Source organism: Schistocerca nitens, chromosome 4 (assembly GCF_023898315.1).
Source record: "Schistocerca nitens isolate TAMUIC-IGC-003100 chromosome 4, iqSchNite1.1, whole genome shotgun sequence".
In the NCBI taxonomy this organism is placed as follows: Eukaryota; Metazoa; Arthropoda; class Insecta; order Orthoptera; family Acrididae; genus Schistocerca; species Schistocerca nitens.
The window spans coordinates 904,539,417-904,558,074 of record NC_064617.1 but is presented as its reverse complement, the minus strand read 5'-3'; the positions used below and the strand labels follow the sequence as shown (position 1 = coordinate 904,558,074).

Below are 18,658 nucleotides of genomic sequence, written 5' to 3'. Positions count from 1 at the left end.
GCTGTGTAGAGATGGACGTTAAGACGAATATTCCGTCTCACATAACTGTTTGTTGGTATAAGGCACAAATTGTTTATACAGGTCAGGAAGCTACATGCCATATATGTAACGAAACCGGCCACTTCAGGCAGGAATGTCCGCTGCGAACTGTTGTTCTTAAAAGCAATTTGATACAGCTTCAGAAGCTTACCTTAAATGATCTGTTACCAAAGAATAGCCCGGATCAACTGGTTGAGGATGTTAACGCAGCGGGCCAAGCTCATGTCTCCGCTCACGATAACGGTCAATTTCCCCCGTTAACAACAAAGGGAAACCCTGTTACCACTACTCGTGAAACTGAAATGCAATCGAAAAAATGACCTCTGGAAATAACTGATAGTTGTTCAGAGGACGAGCTGTCTTGTCCCACTCCCTCACTTTGCAAACAAAAACAGTGCGATGAGGAGGCAGAGGAACCTGAAGGCAAAATGCGAATAGAAACTGATGATCAGAAAGATAATACACGTACGGTACCAAAAAATGAAGGGGGTGTAATCATCATTAATTTGCAAGAAACAACAGGTGCAGTAGCCGACTGCAAAGTTCAGCAGCTATCTGTTAATAAACAAATTCAGGGAGAGGTTACAAAACTGCAGTCTCCATTTGTTTCCCTCGATTAGAAAGTGAGTGAAATTAATAAAGAACGCGGAAGTGGTGGCCAAACTGAAATCACGGTCAACACCTCAGGGCAGGCACCGGCAACCGAAATTGCGAAAGCGTCTGCTGCTGCTCCAGATAAGCCGCGAAGTAAAATACCGACGCAACCAAATGAGAATGTAACTCGTAACCGAGGGAAGGGAAAATCCGGTAGGGCCGACCCAAGCCCAAAGAATGTTCGGTCCGAAACGGTCTTATACGAATCACTGGAGGAAAAACCAGGAAGTTCACCAGGAAATCAGTCTGTTTGCGGTATAAGAGAAAACATCAGAAGTAGAAAAAACGGGACAGTAACTAATAAACTGATTGAAGTGTTATTCCATGTTCAGCCTTCCGAGAAAACTGTTACAGCTTGACTGAACCCTGAACCACAGGAAACTAAATTAGTTCATCGAAACAACTACATAGTGACAGCACAATGACGCAATCGTATTCTGTCACCACTATAAACATAAAATTACGACCCTTTAGGATTTTTTTTTTTTTTTGTAGCGGTCTAAGGCGCTGCAGTCACGGACTGTGCGGCTGGTCCCGGCGGAGGTTCGAGTCCTCCCTCGGGCATGGGTGTGTGTGTGTTTGTCCTTAGGATAATTTAAGTTAAGTAGTGTGTAAGCTTAAGGACTGATGACCTTAGCAGTTAGGTCCCTTAAGATTTCACACACATTTGAACTTTTTTTTTGAAAGACGCGTCGTACCCTTTCGTGGGAGCTGTTACTTGCCTAGTTTTATCTTCACTGGTTACACATGTCGGGATAAGCACGTAGAGGCAGAGGAATAATTTTAGTTTTAGGCACTTTATTCACATCAAGTGCTGAGTGCTATTGACGAACGATTTCAAATCGATTCCGTATTTCTGGATTTCCGGAAGGCTTTTGACACTGTTCCACACGAGCGGCTCGTAGTGAAATTGCGTGCTTATTGAATATCGTCTCAATTATGTGACTGGATATGTGATTTCCTGTCAGAGAGGTCACAGTTCGTAGTAACTGACGGAAAGTCATCGAGTAAAATAGAAGTGATTTCTGGCGTTCCCCATGGAAGTGTTATAGGCCCTTTGCTGTTCCTTATCTATATAAACGATTTGGGAGACAATCTGAGCAGCCGTCTTCGGTTGTTTGCAGATGACGCTGTCGTTTATCGACTAATAAAGTCATCAGAAGATCAAAACAAACTTCAAAACGATTTAGAAGAAATATCGTAATGGTGTGAAAAGTGGCAGTTGACCTTAAATAACGAAAAGTGTGAGGTCATCCACATGAGTGCTAAAAGAAACTCGTTAAACTTCGGTTACGCGATAAATTAATCTAATCTAAAAGCCGTAAATTCAGCTAAATACCTAGGAATTACAGTTACTAACAACTTAAATTGGAAGGAACACATAGAAAATGTTGTGGGGAAGGCTAATCAAAGACTGCGTTTTATTGGCAGGACACTTACAAGGGAACCTCCCCATCGCACCCCCCTCAGAATTAGTCATAAGTTGGTACAGTGGATAGGCCTTGAAAAACTGAACACAGATCAATCGAGAAAACAGGAAGAAGTTGTATGGAACTATGAAAAAATAAGCAAAATATACAAACTGAGAAGTCCTTGTGTAAGATAAGCAATATCCAGGTGGATGTAAACCCATAAGCGCCGTGGTCCCGTGGTTAGCGTGTGCAGCTGCGGATCGATAGGTCCTTGGTATTTTCAGACAATTATCAAAGTTCAGGCACTCACATATAATCAACTTCGCTCTCCAAAATTCCAGGACATGTTCAGATTTGCTTGGACATATGCAGGATTTGACGGTCTACATACGGAAAAATCTGAAAACGTTAAAAACATCTGTTTTTACAGAGCACAGACAAAACTGTGCGACTGTGAAACTGTTGCATTCATTTGTTGCAGTTTATGTGACAAACTCTTATGTTTTCACACTTTTTTGGGAGTGATTATCACATCCACAAGAAAACCTAAATTGGGCAAGGTAGAAGAATCTTTTTACTCATTCACCAAGTGTACAAGTTAGGTGGGTCGACAACATATTCCTGTCGTGTGACGCACATGCCGTCACCAGTGTCGTATAGAATATATCAGACGTGTTTTCCTGTGGAGGAATCGGTTGACCTATGACCTTGCAATCAAATGTTTTCGGTTTCCATTGGACAGGCACTTCCTTTCGGCTACTAATCGCACGGTTTTGCGGTGCGGTCGCAAAACACAGACACTAAACTTATTACACTGAACAGAGACGTCAATGAACGAACGGACAGATCATAACTTTGCAAAAATAAAGAAAGTAAACTTTTCACTCTAGGGAAGATTTGAACCAAGAACCTCTCGTTCCGCAGTTGCTCACGCTAACCACGGGACCACGGCGCTCCTGAACACGAACTCTCCTAGATGTTGCCTATGTTGCACATGGACTACTCAGTTTGTATATTTTGCTTAGTTTTTTCATAGTTCCACACAACTTCTTCGTGTTTTATCGATTGATCTGTGTTCAGTTTTTCAAGGCCTATCCACTGTGCCAACTTATAACTAAATCTGAGGCGGGTGCGATGGGGAGGTTCCCTTGTTAGAACAGACCTACTAAGGACACTGCGTACACTACGCTTGTCCGTCCTTTTGGAATACTGCTGCGCGCTGTGGGATTCTTACCAGATAGGACTGACGGAATACATCGAAAAAGTTCAAACAAAGGCAGCACGTTTTGTATTATCGCTAAAAATGGGAGAGAGTGTCACAGAAATGATACAGGATTTGGTATGGACATCATTAAAAGAAAGGCGTTTTTCGTTGCGACGGAATTTTCTCACGAAATTCCAATCACCAACTTTCTCCACCGAATGCGAAAATATTTTGTTGACACCGACTTACATTGGGAGGAACGATCACCAAGATAAAATAAGAGAAATCAGAGCTCGTACGGAAAGATATTGGTGTTCATTCTTTCCGCGCCCTATACGAGATTGGAATAATAGAGAATTGTGAAGGTAGTTCGATGAACCTCTGCCAGGCACTTAAATGTGATTTGCAGAGTATCCATGTAGATGTAGATGTAGTTTCTGCCATCAAAGGCTGCTGTTCATGTTTTCTAAGTAGGTCCTCAGGAGGTGTAATGCGACGGTCTTCAGGCGTCTGCCACTTACGAGTTTGGATCAGTCTCCACACTGGACCATTCACACCGCACTTCTTTGTATTCCCAGGTCGTCCTCCATGAGTCAGATTTGATGTGGATTCCACACACTTGAGCAGTATCTAGTATGAACTGTACAAGCGTTCTGTGTGCAATCTCCTTTGTAGATGAAGTGCAATTCCCCAGTAACCTATCGCAGTACCATTTGTTTTCCTTTCGACTGAGCGCGTGTTTATTTTATATATTTATTTATTGTTCCGTGGGACCAAATTAAGGAGAAGTCTCCATGGTCATGGAACGAGTCAATACATGAAATTATAACACGATTGTAGAAACAGATAAATTGAAATATAAGAAACATATTCAGGCGACAAGTCGTAAGTTTAAATAAAGAAAATCAACAATGTAACACTGGAATTTGCTTAATTTTTTAGCTCTTCCAGGAGCTCCTCGACAGAATAGAAGGAGTGAGCTATGAGGAAACTCTTAAGTTTAGATTTAAAAGAGTTTGGGCTACTGCTAAGATTTTTGAGTTCTTGTGGTAGTTTATTGAAAATGCATGCAGCAGAATATTGCACTCCTTTCTGCACAAGAGACAAGGAAGTGCATTCCACATGCAGATTTGATTTCTGCCTAGTAGTAACTGAGTGAAAGCTGCTTATTTCATGAACTACATTACTTGATACTGTTTCAATATTACACACAAGATCCTTCACTACCAAGCTGGTGTCATCAGCAAACAGAAATATTTTTGAATCACCTGTAATACTAGAAGGCATATCATTTATATAAATAAGAAACAGCAGTCGTCCCAGCACCGACCCTTGTGGAACGCCTCACTTAACAGTGCCCCATTGGGACTGAACATCACTACCACTCTCAATATTGCGGAGAATTTCCTTGTGCTTAATATTGAGAGTGGTAGTGTAGTAAAACTATGTCATACCTCTACGCAATTGTTACGAGGGGTGGACACAGACTTTCAGCTACCACCTCCAAAGAAATAAATTCCCGAAATTAATGATTTTATTACTTGTTTACAGGCACGTGTCTGTACACAACGAAATCCCCACGTCACAACCTCATGGCACGCCGCTACAGGAAACAAACACAAAATTCTACAGCCCCTTCATAAAGAGGGGATGATCTGCGCCATTTGCTTCTGACTTCTCTATCGGCGTGCTGTGGTACTGTCTTGCGTGGGTTTTTGTGTGTACATGGGCTGTAGACATTTATCTGTAAACAATTGAAACACAATATTAATTACGTATTTTATTTTTCAATGTGATAATCAAAACTTTACGACTCCCAGGTACTTAACAGTGGGATGGCGGTATGCACGTATACAGATGGCGGTAGTATCGCGTACACAAGGTTCAAAAGGCCTGTGCCTTGGCGAAGCTGTCGCTTTATAACACTACCGTCCGCTACTGCTGTACCATAACCTCAAAGTTGGAGGCAGGTTATGAAATAAAACTATCTTGTTAAAGCAAATATGGTATAAAGCAACAGAGCAGTGTTACCCTCTGAGAGGAATTTTGTTATGTTGACCGCGTTGTACCTAACGGAGGTGGCTTATCGGAAGTGAAAGTCAGAATTACGTAAATATTTAAACAGTAACAAAAAATATTTTACCTATCTACACTGTTCAAAGAATAAGTAAAACGGTCGCCAGCCTAATTAGGCAAGAGAATGATTGACATTCTTGTTCAAGAAAATAAGTATGAGTAACTTTAACGGACAACACAACCTATACTTTGCCACACGCGAGTGCAATGAACTCTGACACCTGCATATGTTCACGGTAAGATTGGAGCTGATAGATCAGAACGAACTATTTGCATAAATATAACTGATAACAATACACACTATTACTTTCAGGGCTTATTCAAACTGAATGGTCTTTATAACATTACTGTTAATATTCACTGTATAATTATATAATTATAAATTGGACATAGGTTCAGTATTACCTTTCAAACATTTTTCCTGACAAAAAAATTTGTAAATGTAGTTTACTGCAAAATTATGAACTGGTCATAGGTTAAGTCTCTCTCAACTAAATACTTTTCTATTAAGAATGAAAGTTAAATGTATTTCACTAAAAAATTACTTCTCACTGGCTTTTGGATAAAGAAGTTACTGTTTTCATAGATAGTTGTCTTTCTATTAATTGTTATTAATAATGAGCATAAAGGATAAACTGTGGATCATATTACATTATTAACATGCACTTTCAATACACAAGAGGAACCCAATATTGTACAGAATTTGGCTTGAATAGGAAGAGTAATTAAAACTTTCCATAATTAAGTAAATTTGTGCATTTGAACTACTTTCAATGGAGGGGGGCCCTTAATCTTGGCCACTGTAGCAGAGCAACCTAAACACACTTTCAGTACACTAAAGAAACAAGATATTAGTTCTCAACTCTTACTGCAGTAAAACACAACTTGACATATCTGGCAGAAACTGACTCACCTTTTGCGATTTGCAACAAGCAGCAATGCAATCATTTACTAAGCAAAACTTTACCATCCTCAGTTTTAAGAAATTTTAATTTTGAAATTGGCAACAACATATTAATAAGCAGTTTTAATAGAAAAATTATTTTCAGCAAGCATCATGTACTTTAGCTCACTCTCTTGCCACATTAACTTTAACTTTCTTTCAATAAAGGACACTCGGTAAGCAATTTAGCGTGGGAGGGACCTTAAGTGGATAAGTGACTGAGGATAAATCACGATAGGTACAAGAGTTCAGTTACAAATTACCTTATATTTGAGCACACTAACAAATCCAATAAGCTGATTCTTCACTGTACGTTACTGCAGTGTTCCAGTACAGTGATTGCGCAATGTGGTGGCAGTTGCATATTGGTAGGTGGATTTGCAGGCAGAATTGCTGGATTCTGTCATTTCTTGGTGGCAATGATAGATACCAATTCCAGAATAGTTCCAGCTATTTATCCATCCATCCGAGGCATTGGAAAGCGTCAGGAAAAGCCTCTCTCGGAACCAGCACAATATACAACTATTACATGGGCAGTTCACAGTTTGGTAGCTCGTCCCCGACTGACTCTTGGTTCCACCTTTTCTACCTAGGCCAACCACCATTTGCGCGCGCTACACAGTTCCATTCCCGAGGGGAACCACAACACCTTTTACATACAAAATAACTAAGAATCCTAAGTGAAGGTCAGCAGTTTACATAACAGCAAACAATCGTTTTAAACAAAACATATCATTTGCACATATAGGTAGTTCTAAACAAAATTATTTAAATAAAATTATAACCAAAGAGATTATATAAGGAAGGCAAAAGATCATTTGCTCAGATTGTGCATATTACAGAGATTACACTTCATTACAGTATCGAATTAATTGTACACTAATTACAGAAGTTCAACAATTCCACGATGGGATGTTGAACAAAATAGAAAACTAAATGACTCAACAAAAGGTATGTAGTGTCTAGGCTATGGTGTTACAGCTTGTACTCTGGTGATTCATGTGAAAAGGTTTCCGACCTGAATACGGCTGCACGACGGCAATTCACAGTCTTTGAACGTGAAATAGTAGTTGGAACTAGATGCATGGGACTTTCCATTTCGAAAATATTTAGGGAATTCAATACGTCGAGATCCACAGTGTCAAGAGTGTGACGAGAATACCACATTTCAGGCTTCACATTTCGCCATGAACATAGCTGTGGTCGACGGCCTTCACTTAACAACCGAGAGCAGCAGCGTTTGCGTATGGTTGTCAGTGGTAAGAGGAAAGCAGCGCTGTCTGAAATAACCGCAGAAATCAATGTGGGATGTACGACGAACGTATCAGTTAGGACAGTGCAGCGAAATTTAGCGTTAATGGGCTGTGGCAGCAGACGACCGACGCGAGTGCCTTTGCTAACAGCACGATATAGCCTGCTGCGCCTCTCGTGGACTCGTGACCACACCGGTTTGAGCCTAGACGACTGGTAAACCATGGGCTAGCCAGAGAGCTCCCGATTTCCATTATACCATTATAGGGTAGGAGCGTAAATGGTTAATATTTGGCATATTGAACACGTTGAACATGCACACAGATGGTCAACCGATTTCGGTATGCACGTTCTAGAGTTAAGAACGGTTTCAATACTTGATTTAATTAGTGGATAATAACTTCGTCGGTCAATAGCATATACGTGGAGTAACCGGAATGACGATCACCAAGTCACTATCCCATTATAGAATATAGGTGCTACCACATAATCCTTCAATATGACCGACTGTGGACAATATTATGTGTATATGATAACAGTGATGCCATCACCTAGTCATACACAACTTTTTATTAACATAATTAATTAAATCCATATAAGTATAACTGGAGGGTAACGTCACCTTGCCACAATCTACTGGATACGAAGTTTTGGTTCAGACGGCTGGATCAGCTTGAACTGATCTTACTCAATGACGTTTAAAGGTGTCCTTTGGAGCGTTGTTCGCCAAATCACATCATAATTTAACCATTTTCCCGTCATCCTCCCATAGTTTAGACTTGTTCTTTAAGTACATATTGACCTTTGTCCGTCAATTATTTTAAGTGTGTTCACTGGAGCGATGTTCGCTAAGTCACACGTTAGCTTTGAGCGTAATTGACCTCTGTCGGTCAATAGTTTTAAGTGTGTTGACCAGAGCGATGTTCACCAAGTCCCACTTTAGCTTTAAATAATTCCGCTATCATTCCCTAAGTCCAATGGCAGTGGTCACCAGGCCCGAATTATGATGGCAGTGTTCCACACACAGTTTTTACAATATGTATGTGGATCGCCTCCTTGAAGACAAATTGAGTACCCCATTGCGGCCACATTATCCCCTACTTTAAGGTTTTCTGTAACTCATAACCATATCTACGTCATGAAGCTCAATCAGGCACGTGCATTAGTTTATTTTGACTTGATAGACCATTTCAGGTCAAATATGCTAATCTTGAATAATGACCATCTATTTTACATGGCCCGTATTGCCGGATGTTAGAGATTAGATGTAGACTTGTTCACAAGTTCATTCATGACCATTTGTGTGCTAAGTCAATAGGATGTTCATGCGTTGTAACCATAGCTAAGCAAATGCTAAACATTAACGTCTCAAAAAAATTTTTAGACCTTGTCACAAATAATAACGATGTTGGCTTTATATTATCCTTCCCACTCCTAAGTTCTTTTTAGATGATTAAACTTCGCCGTCCGGATAGGCCGAGGGGTTCTAGGCGCTTCAGTCTGGAACCGCGCGACCACTACGGTCGCAGTTTCGAATCCTGCCTCGGGCATGGATGTGTGTGATGTCCTTAGGTTAGGTAGGTTTAAGTAGTTCTACGTTCTAGGGGACTGATGACCTCAGATGTTCAGTCCCATAGTGCTCAAAGCCATTTGAACCATTTGATTAAACTTCGTGCTTAAGCCCAAAATTTTCCTAGACAGGGCATACGTTGTAAGCACATGATGTCTTCCTCATATCATGACCAACGAATACTTCATAAATGTTAAGACAGTCGATTTAAGTACGTTCTGCACAGGATAACATATACGCCCTTTTCCTCAGCTGTACCTTTCTTTTATTTCACTTTACTAGTAAATTAAAAGTCAGGAGTTAGTTTCGCGTCTTGTCCCAACAAGTACCCATCACACAGTCTATGCGCAGGTGCAACGTACTGTGTCGGCCTAGGCGGGCCTCATGACGCTATGGTCAGTTCCAGAAAAAAAAAAAAAGTGGCTCTGAGCACTATGGGGGTTAACATCGGAGGTCATCAGTCCCCTAGAACTTAGAACTACTTAAACCTAACTAACCTAAGGACATCACACACATCCATGCCCGAGGGAGGATTCGAACCTGCGACCGTATCGGTCGAGCGGTTCCAGACTGAGCACCTAGACCCGCGCGGCCACCTCGGCCGGCTGTTCTAGTACAGCACTCGTGGCTGCCGCATCGCGGTCGCGAAGTGGGGCCGAGGCAGTTTCAACTAAGTTTTTACAGTTTGACGATAATTCATGGATTTGTAGTTTTAGCTCGACGATGTCCACTATGGGCAAACGGTAGTTACTTTTATTCCGAAGAAGGTTGGATTATCCCGACTGAAACCTAGGTAAAGCTAGGTAAACTTTGCAACTGAGGCTGTTGTTTTTTAAAATTAAAATCAATACTGAACATACATCTTCTAATCGCTCTCTAAGAACTGCTTTGCAATCTGTGCAGTCTGTCTTTACCTTCTTCTTTCATTGTACTCTTTTCCAATCAGTAGGAATATTACTCCTGCTCTACATCGTGGTCGGAAGTAAAGCTAATACATACCCTCTTTTTTTTCCAGAACGTGTCAGGTAACACATTGGGTCCTGTGACGTTATTGTGTTTTAACGATGTAAGCTGCTCTTCAGTAATTATAGTGCTTGTTATGTCAGTCAACTTAGTAGGAGAATGGATTTTGCGTAAGATGAAAGATGCACGTCAGTAAATTTATTTTGAAAGAAACATCGCTGTGTTGCGACTGCAGAATGGCAGTTATTGATGCAATGAATTTAGTTACAGCGCTATTTCATAGGCTTAATAAGAGATTACTGAGTAAAGATGGGTATCTGTTGTGCTTTCGGCGACTCGAAGACGTATCTTCATAATTTTTACGCCACTCTTGATATTCACGCAGAGGAGATACACGATCTTTGTGTATTGCCGTTCGGAGGATTTAACGGAAAAAGGGAGGGACAACTGTTTACTCAGATCACGTTTTTTGTCAGGTACTCATTTACATATGTGCTTTATAGAATATTTCCACTGTCTAGGTAATTCACAGATCTTTTGCTATGTGCTATCGTTTTTACATATGAAGAAGAGTGGTAGGAAACAAATTTCTGGACAGCCTCATGAAACTGTGCCAGCAGTTGGAGAATTGTTTCAAATATAGCACCAAATGCAGCAGTTCTGCTGTTAGATAGAAAAAAAATGGTTCCTGTTAGTCAAACAAATAAATATTAAATTCTAGAAGATAGGCTTTTAATTATCACCGGTTTCGGGTATATCTTCAGAAACCATGTCTTAGGCAACATACATTTTGTGACTGGTCTTCTTCAGTTCTGAAAGAGTCTAAGTCATTTCGGTGTCATTTTACCATATTCCTCACAACTGCTACTTCACGTTCCGCTCACATGTGGATCGACGCGAAAACACTGTACATATATCTTCTAATCGCTCTCTAAGAACTTCTTTGCAATCTGTGCTCTCTGTTTTTGCCTTCTTCTTTCATTGTAGTCCAGATAAGGCAACAGTCAGCTTTACTCCTTCATAAGTTCACATTTTCTCTCCTCTCATCTGCTGCCAATTTTATTCGTTGTCTTCTTGAATTGTTTTGTCTTGAATCTTCATGCACTTTCCCAAGGCAATTGGATCTCCGTCCTAATCTTTCCTCAACTGGAGAGGTGTCGATAGGAGACTAGCAACTCTACACGGAATTGTCTATTTTATTTATGTAATTTTTAGTCAGTTCTCTGTATAAATTACAATATGGTCCTACTATCCTGGGGAGAAAAAAAAAATTTTTTTTTTTCGTTTCTAATTTTTGTCGCTCTCTTTCCCGTGTGTGTGTGTGTGTGTGTGTGTGTGTGTGTGTGTGTGTGTGTGTCCTTTTGCGTAGCTCCAGAGTGCACACACACACACACACACATACACACACACACACACACACACACACACACACACACACATACATACGAAAAACAGAGAGAGAGAGGGAAAATGAGAAAATAAAAATATATGCATAAATATCGGTTATACCTATAATGTAAATAAAATAATCAATCAGAAAGGCAAGTATCAATATTTGTACCCTGAACGAAAGTTTTAAATTATAGTTTGGTACGTTGTAAAATCAGGTGAAACACAGGACGTGTCATGTGAGGGAGATTTTGAATGTGGGTCCACATCAAACGAAAGTAGAAAACTCTTCAGCGAAGATGAATAACACGAGTTAACTGTATGAAGTCTTTAAATTTAGTTAGATTCCATATATTAACTGTTAGACACAACCGAGAAACGTGAAACTTGTCAACTTGCCAACTGAACATGCTTTTCAAATAACAAACATCAAGTGTCTGTATTGAAGGATAACGTTGCAGATCATAAAGACAGATTCTATTATATAGTTTTAATTTAGTTTTAAATTTCCTGTATCTGGTATCCGTACACCTGCTTACAATTATTTTCACCAGAAGGTACACCACATTAACATACATGGAAGCAACTAATCTATATGGAAATTATTTGCAACGTATGTAACAATCCATTAGTAACTTACTTCTATTGTTTCTATAAACAACACGAAAGAGTAAATTTAAAAGCGGTTAACTCTTAGAATTTCGAGTTAGTTGATGACTCCTCCGCGTGATTCATTATCAGTACGATATGATAAGCATATAACTCGTTTATATGCAATAAATACTTTTTCATCCCTAGTTTCATTACCTCATGAGATGATTTCGTAACAGAGCAGATAGTGAATTTACGCAAAACGTGATAGTTTTATTGCGTGATAAACGATAGGAATATAGCTGCTTTTTATGCAAGTCGAAAAGCATTGTACGTTTACAAAAAAACCATGTAGGTCCTAAGGAGTGCGATACGGTACGTATGCCTACGAGGACTAAATACACAAACGTAAACTTTGGCTGAATGAGTCATCAGTGAGTATCAGCAACATATTTGGGTCACTTGGCGATAACATTCTTTTTATTTGCATCCATAAGTTAGTCGTGTATATCATTTTGGTCCCTCCTGCCCCCTGTCTGAACCGCAATCACTTCAAAAAATAAAAAAAAGAGAACTCGTAGGTCAATGAGGAAAAAACATCACTAACAGCGTACTCGAAACGACAAATCTGTCGTTGAGTAAGAAATTAAACTTGACACAGTTAAATAATTTGTTTCTCATGCTGAACGCGCTGTTGCAATCAGACCTGTCTCGTCATTAAAGACCTCTAATGACCTCGATATTCTCTTTTTTCCTTTTCATTTTTTATTTTTTGTTAAGGTTATTTCCTTCATAGAGTGTATCAATGATGGCAAACAGAGTATTCAACAAATTATTCACGTGATATTTATTAATGCTATTTATTGTTGCAAACGAAGGGAATAATGAGTGCAGACAGAGAAGCTGTCATCATGGTCTGGAAGCCTGAAGGAAGCATTCACCAACCTCTACATCTACATCTGCATTCATACTCTGCAAGCCACTGTGTAGCGCATGACAGAATGTACTGACCGTGGTATCACATGTCATGATTTGTTTCTGTTCCAATTATTTACGGAGCGCGGGAAGAATGACTCATTAAGTGTTGAAATTAGTCTAATTTTCTCCTCAAAGTTCCTACGAGCAGTAGGAGCGATACATATGGGGCTGAAGACTATCTCTAGTTTCTTCACTAAATACTAGTTCCCTGGTGTTGGTAGGTTATCGTGGAATGGTTGGTCTGCCAATTTAGGTTTTTGAGATTTCTGCGGCATTCTTCAGTGAGTTGAGCAAACTTGTGACCATTCGTGTCACTTTTCTTTGTATACATTTAATATCCGTTGTTATTCCTATTTGGTATATGTTCAAGGGATTTGAGCAATATTCTAAGGTAACACGTACAAATGGCAGCCTCCATTGTAGATTGACTGTATTTCTCGATATCCTGACAATTAATCGAAGTCAGCGACCTGCTTCAAGTACGATTGAGCCTATGAGATGGTTCCATTTCATACTCCTGCAAATTGTGACATCCAGGCATTTGAGTGAATTGATTCTGGTTATGAGTCACTGATACTGTAACCACGGGATACATAGGCTACTACGCTTTTTCGTTTTGTCAGGTGTTTAATTTTACATTTCTGTACATTTAAACAAAGTTGCCAGTCTTTGCACAACTTTGAAAACTTATTAACAACTGACTGAATATGCATAAGGTCTTTTAGACAGTACTATAATTATAAATATCTGTATCATCTGCGAAAAGTCTGAGGTTGCTATTAATGTTCTCGCCACATGATTAATATACAGCATGAACAAAATGTGTCCCAATACACTTCCCTTGGGTACATCCGAAGTTACTTCTATTTTTATTGATAGGATGCTCTATCAGCTTACCAAAGCATCCTTAACCGAGTCACACGTTTTGTTTGATACCCCATAAGATCGTATTTTTGTTAAGAAAGGTTAGTGTGGTGCAGATTTAAGTGCTTTTCGGAAATTAGGAAACTCTGCATCTATCTGATTTTCGTGATTCATGGCTTTCAGGATGGCTAAATGGCTCTAAGCACTGTGGAACTTAACATCTGAGGTCATCAGTCTACTAGGCTTAGAACTACTTAAACCTAACTAATCTAAGGACATCACACACATCCATGCCCGAGGCAGGATTCGAACCTGCGACCGTAGCAGCAACGTGGTTGCGGACTGAAGAGCCTAGAACCGCTCGGCCACAGCAGCCAGTCTTTCAGGATGTAATGTGAGAAAAGTGCAAGGTATGTTCCAGTTTCAAGAATGAGATTTTCACTCTGCAGCGGAGTCTGTGCTGATATGAAACTTCCTGACCGATTAAAACTGTGTGCCCGACCGAGACCCTAACTCGGGAGTGAAAATCTCATTCTGGAAACATTCCCCAGGCTGTGGCTAAGCCATGTCTCCGCAATATCCTTTCTTCCAGGAGTGCTAGTTCTGCTAGGTTCGCAGAAGAGCTTCTGTAAGGTTTGAAAGGTAGGAGACGAGATACTGACAGAATTGAAGCTGTGAAGACGGGTCGTGTGTCGTGCTTGGGTAGCTCAGATGGTGGAGCACTTTCCCGCGAAAGTCAAAGGTGCCGAGTTCGAGTCTCGGTCCAGCACACAGTTTTAATCTGTCAGGAAGTTTCTTATGTTCCAGTTGACCGATTTTTTTCGCTATCCAAGCTTAGCATGCTCGAGGTAATTCTGTTTGAGATGCCTCACTGTGTTTGAGCTCATAACATATCTAGGCTTTAACAACAGATGGACGGTGATGAGATTTGCCAATACTTTCTTTGATCTTTTCTGTTAATTTGGTTGTGCATAGGCATGGGCTGCACTTTTTTTTCCAATCATTGGGATCTGTAGCATTTGATGATTACAATTGGTGCTAACTCATGGCATCCATTGTTTTCAACGCAAACTCCCCTTTTCCATTGCCCTCCCACACCACTTTAGGCCATTTGGAATGATCACCGGCGTTTATTTAGGTTCCAGCTATAATTGCTTACCCAATTAGGGTGGGCGGTGGTTATTTATTTAGAATCCTTGTAGTTTGACATTTATTACTCAGAATAATTTATGACCCATTATGGGGAATCCAATACGGTCAACATCAAATTTAAAAAAAAGGCAGTGTAAAATGGCCAAAAATCATAAAAAGTTGTATATTTATTTAAACACTTAGAACATTTGTCAGATGCTTCTAGAATTGTCTATAGCAGTATTTAATTATCAGCTCATAGTTTATTATCACATAATACCACAGGAAAGGAACTTCTAGCACACCTGGGGAGTGTCTAGGATTATTTATTATTGTTATTATTATTATTTTTATTATTATTACAAACTTTCTTTTTTGGACAAGGAAAAAGAAGGTCTTGGATCTGGCCCACCTGTTTAAATGAGACATTTCTCTTAGACAAAGTACATATCTCCCACATAATAATTACACTGCGGTGGTTTTGGGGTTAACTTTCTTTAAACAAAGTACACTCTTGCTGTGTATAAATTCCACTGTGGAAGTGCAGCAACATATTTCACACAACTTCCAATGGTAGCCTCCTGGTTCTAGGTTTAACAACTACTGCCCCACGTCCCCAGACATGCATGGAGCAGTGTTGCTGACTGCATGACGAACACTAGGGCAGTTGTGTATTGTGCAGCTGAGAGCACACAGGTCATTGGTCAGACAGGCACCCCTCAAGGGTAGGCAGCTGATGTCTGTGTTATCTCATTCATATCTCATTCCCCGGACATGGCAGGGCGTGTCAGGGCTGCATTTTTTTCCCTCCATCATCTTGTAAGCCATGGACCATGAATCCTCCCGTGAGGCGGATGATGTCTACCATTACTGGTGGCAGAAAAAAAGATACTCATGTTCAGAAAGAACAGAACACCTTGAAGGACTATAGAAAAGACTTTCACATTCACAGATCATGTACATTAGTATGTTCTGCAGAAATGATTGAACGTATGCCTACGAGAGTGGAAGCTATCATCAAGGCTAAGGGTGGGTCAGCACCATATTGAATTCCAGCATTACCTATGGAGGGCGCCACAAACTTGTAATTCATTTTCAGCCACGTGTCCGGATACTTATGATCACATAGTGTATGTGGTGTCCTCTTCCTTTTTTTATACAGTTTTGCCGTAAAGTCACACAGCATCTGTTGCAAATTCTGATTACTTCCTCAGTATACTGTTTTTCTTAAGTGTCTGTAATATTACTAATGGGGAAATTGTGAAGCATTTTGTCATATGGATGTAGGTAACAAATTTATAATAGTTACATTAAGGAGTGTTTTTGTGGTTACGGATTCGAATATATTCCATGAACATCTCCCACAGCACCCTTGAGTTATTATTAGGTTAGCAGAGTGTACAAGCTAGCTCTTTCCGATGTGCATTAATTGAGTTCTGCATGGTGTTCTGGTCTTACATTATGAAGTATCCGTTAAGAGATGATAAAGAATTAAGTAGTACACGCCTAAATATGTTAACAGTTATACTATGCAGGGAATAAATGATTTTTTTAACCCTGTGGAATGCTGCCAGTACTATCCCAAACCTAACATAGGCGGAACCGCCCCGATCCTCACCTGAACGGAACGTGGGTGGATGTGCCTCCGAAAGCTATGTCAGATCGAACGTGGTTGGCTGCCCCCCCCCCCCCCCCCCCCCGATAAATACCTGTAACGATGCACTTATTACTATATATTACCCGAAAAGTGAATTTTCATTATTCAACGTTCATGAACAGCAAGATAATTTAGTCTTCTGGAAGAGGTCGTGGCAGATGTTAGATTTGTACATGCTCACACTGTTTAGCAGTAGTCATAATAGTTAAATTACAAACAGATACCATCAAGTGACAATGTTATAATTGGTTATCTGTTAATTTGATTCTCTACATACTTGCAGCAATGAATATTGCTTCATACAGACTATTATGTTTCAAAATTTATTACTTATTAAGGTATTTAGTACCTAAATACACACATCAAACAAAGTTTTGCATCACCTCGGTTCCAAGAGTTTCTGAACCTGTACAGAAAATTGGAGTAGAGATCAACATAAACATCATTTCCGCCTTCTTTATTGCTCATGAAAACCACATGTTGCATGTTGTATCACCATACAGCGAGACCTTCAGAAGTGGTGGTCCAGATTCTCTACACACCGGTACCTCTAATACCTAGTAGCACGTCCTCTTGCATTGATGTATGCCTATAATCGTCGTGACATACTATCCACAAGTTCAGCTAGGCACTGTTTGTCCAGATTGTCCCACGCTTCAACGGCGATTCGGCGTGATCCTTCAGAGTGGTTGGTGGGTAACGTCGTCCATAACAGCCCTTTTCAATCTATCCCAGGCATGTTCAAGAGGGTTCATGTCTGGAGAACATGCTGGTCACTCTAGTCGAGCGATGTCGTTATCCTGAAGGAAGTACTCCACAATATGTGCACGATGGGGGCGCGAATTGTCGTCCATGAAGACGATTGCCTCGCCAATATGTTGACAATAAGGTTGTACTATCGGTCGGAGGATGGAATTCATGTATCGTACAGCCATTACGGCGCCTTCCATGACCATCAGCAGTGTACGTCGACCCCACATAATGCCACCCCAAAACACCAGGGAACCTCCACCTTGGTGCACTCGCTAGACAGTGTGACTAAGGCGTTCGTCCTGACCGGGTTGCCTCCAAACACGTCTCTGACGATTGTCTGGTTGAAAAAATATGCGACACTCATTGGTGAAGAGAACGTGATGCCAATCAACGGTCCATTCAGTATGTTGTTGAGCCCATCTGTACTGCGCTGCATGGTGTCGCGGTTGCAAAGATGGACTTCGACATGGACGTCGGGAGTTAAGCTGCGCATCATGCCTATTGCGCACAGTTTGAGTCGTAACACGACGCCCCTTGGCTGCACATTACTGAACATGGTGGCATTGCTGTCAGGGTTCCTCCGAGCCATAATCCGTAGGCAGCGGTCATCAAAAGAAGGTTAAAATGTGTGTGAATTCTTATGGGACTTAACTGCTAAGGTCATCAGTCCCTAAGCTTACACACTACTTAACCTAAATTATCCTAAGGACAAACACACACACCCATGCCCGAGGGAGGACTCGAAGCTCCACCGGGACCACCGCACAGTCCAGGACTGCTGCGCGTAGACCGCTCGGCTAATCCCGCGCAGCTAGCGGTCATCCACTGCAGAAGTAGTTGCCCTTGGACGGCCTGAACGAGGCATGTCATCGACCGTTCCTGGCTCTCTGTATCTCCTCCATGTCCGAACAGCGTCGCTTTGGTTCACTCTGAGACGCCTGGACACTTCCCTCGTTGAGAGCCCTTCCTGGCACAAAGTAACAATGCGGAGGCGATCGAACCGCGGTATTGACAGTCCAGGCATTGTAGAACTACAGACAACATGAGGTGTGTACCTACTTCCTGGTGGAATGACTGGAACTGATCAGCTGTCGGAGCCCCCTCCATCTAATAGGCGCTGCTCATGCATGCTTGTTTACGTCCTTGGGCGGGTTCAGTGACATCTCTGAACAGTCTGTGATAT

General features: G+C 40.8%; 1 protein-coding gene across 2 annotated transcripts in view; it reads left to right on the top strand.

Annotated features, from left to right (window-relative positions):
- The window catches only part of LOC126253466 (collagen alpha-2(IX) chain-like), a 38,368-nt gene that overhangs the window by 1,053 nt on the left and 18,657 nt on the right, over window positions 1–18,658 (top strand). The gene's annotated exons all lie outside the window — the stretch shown is intronic.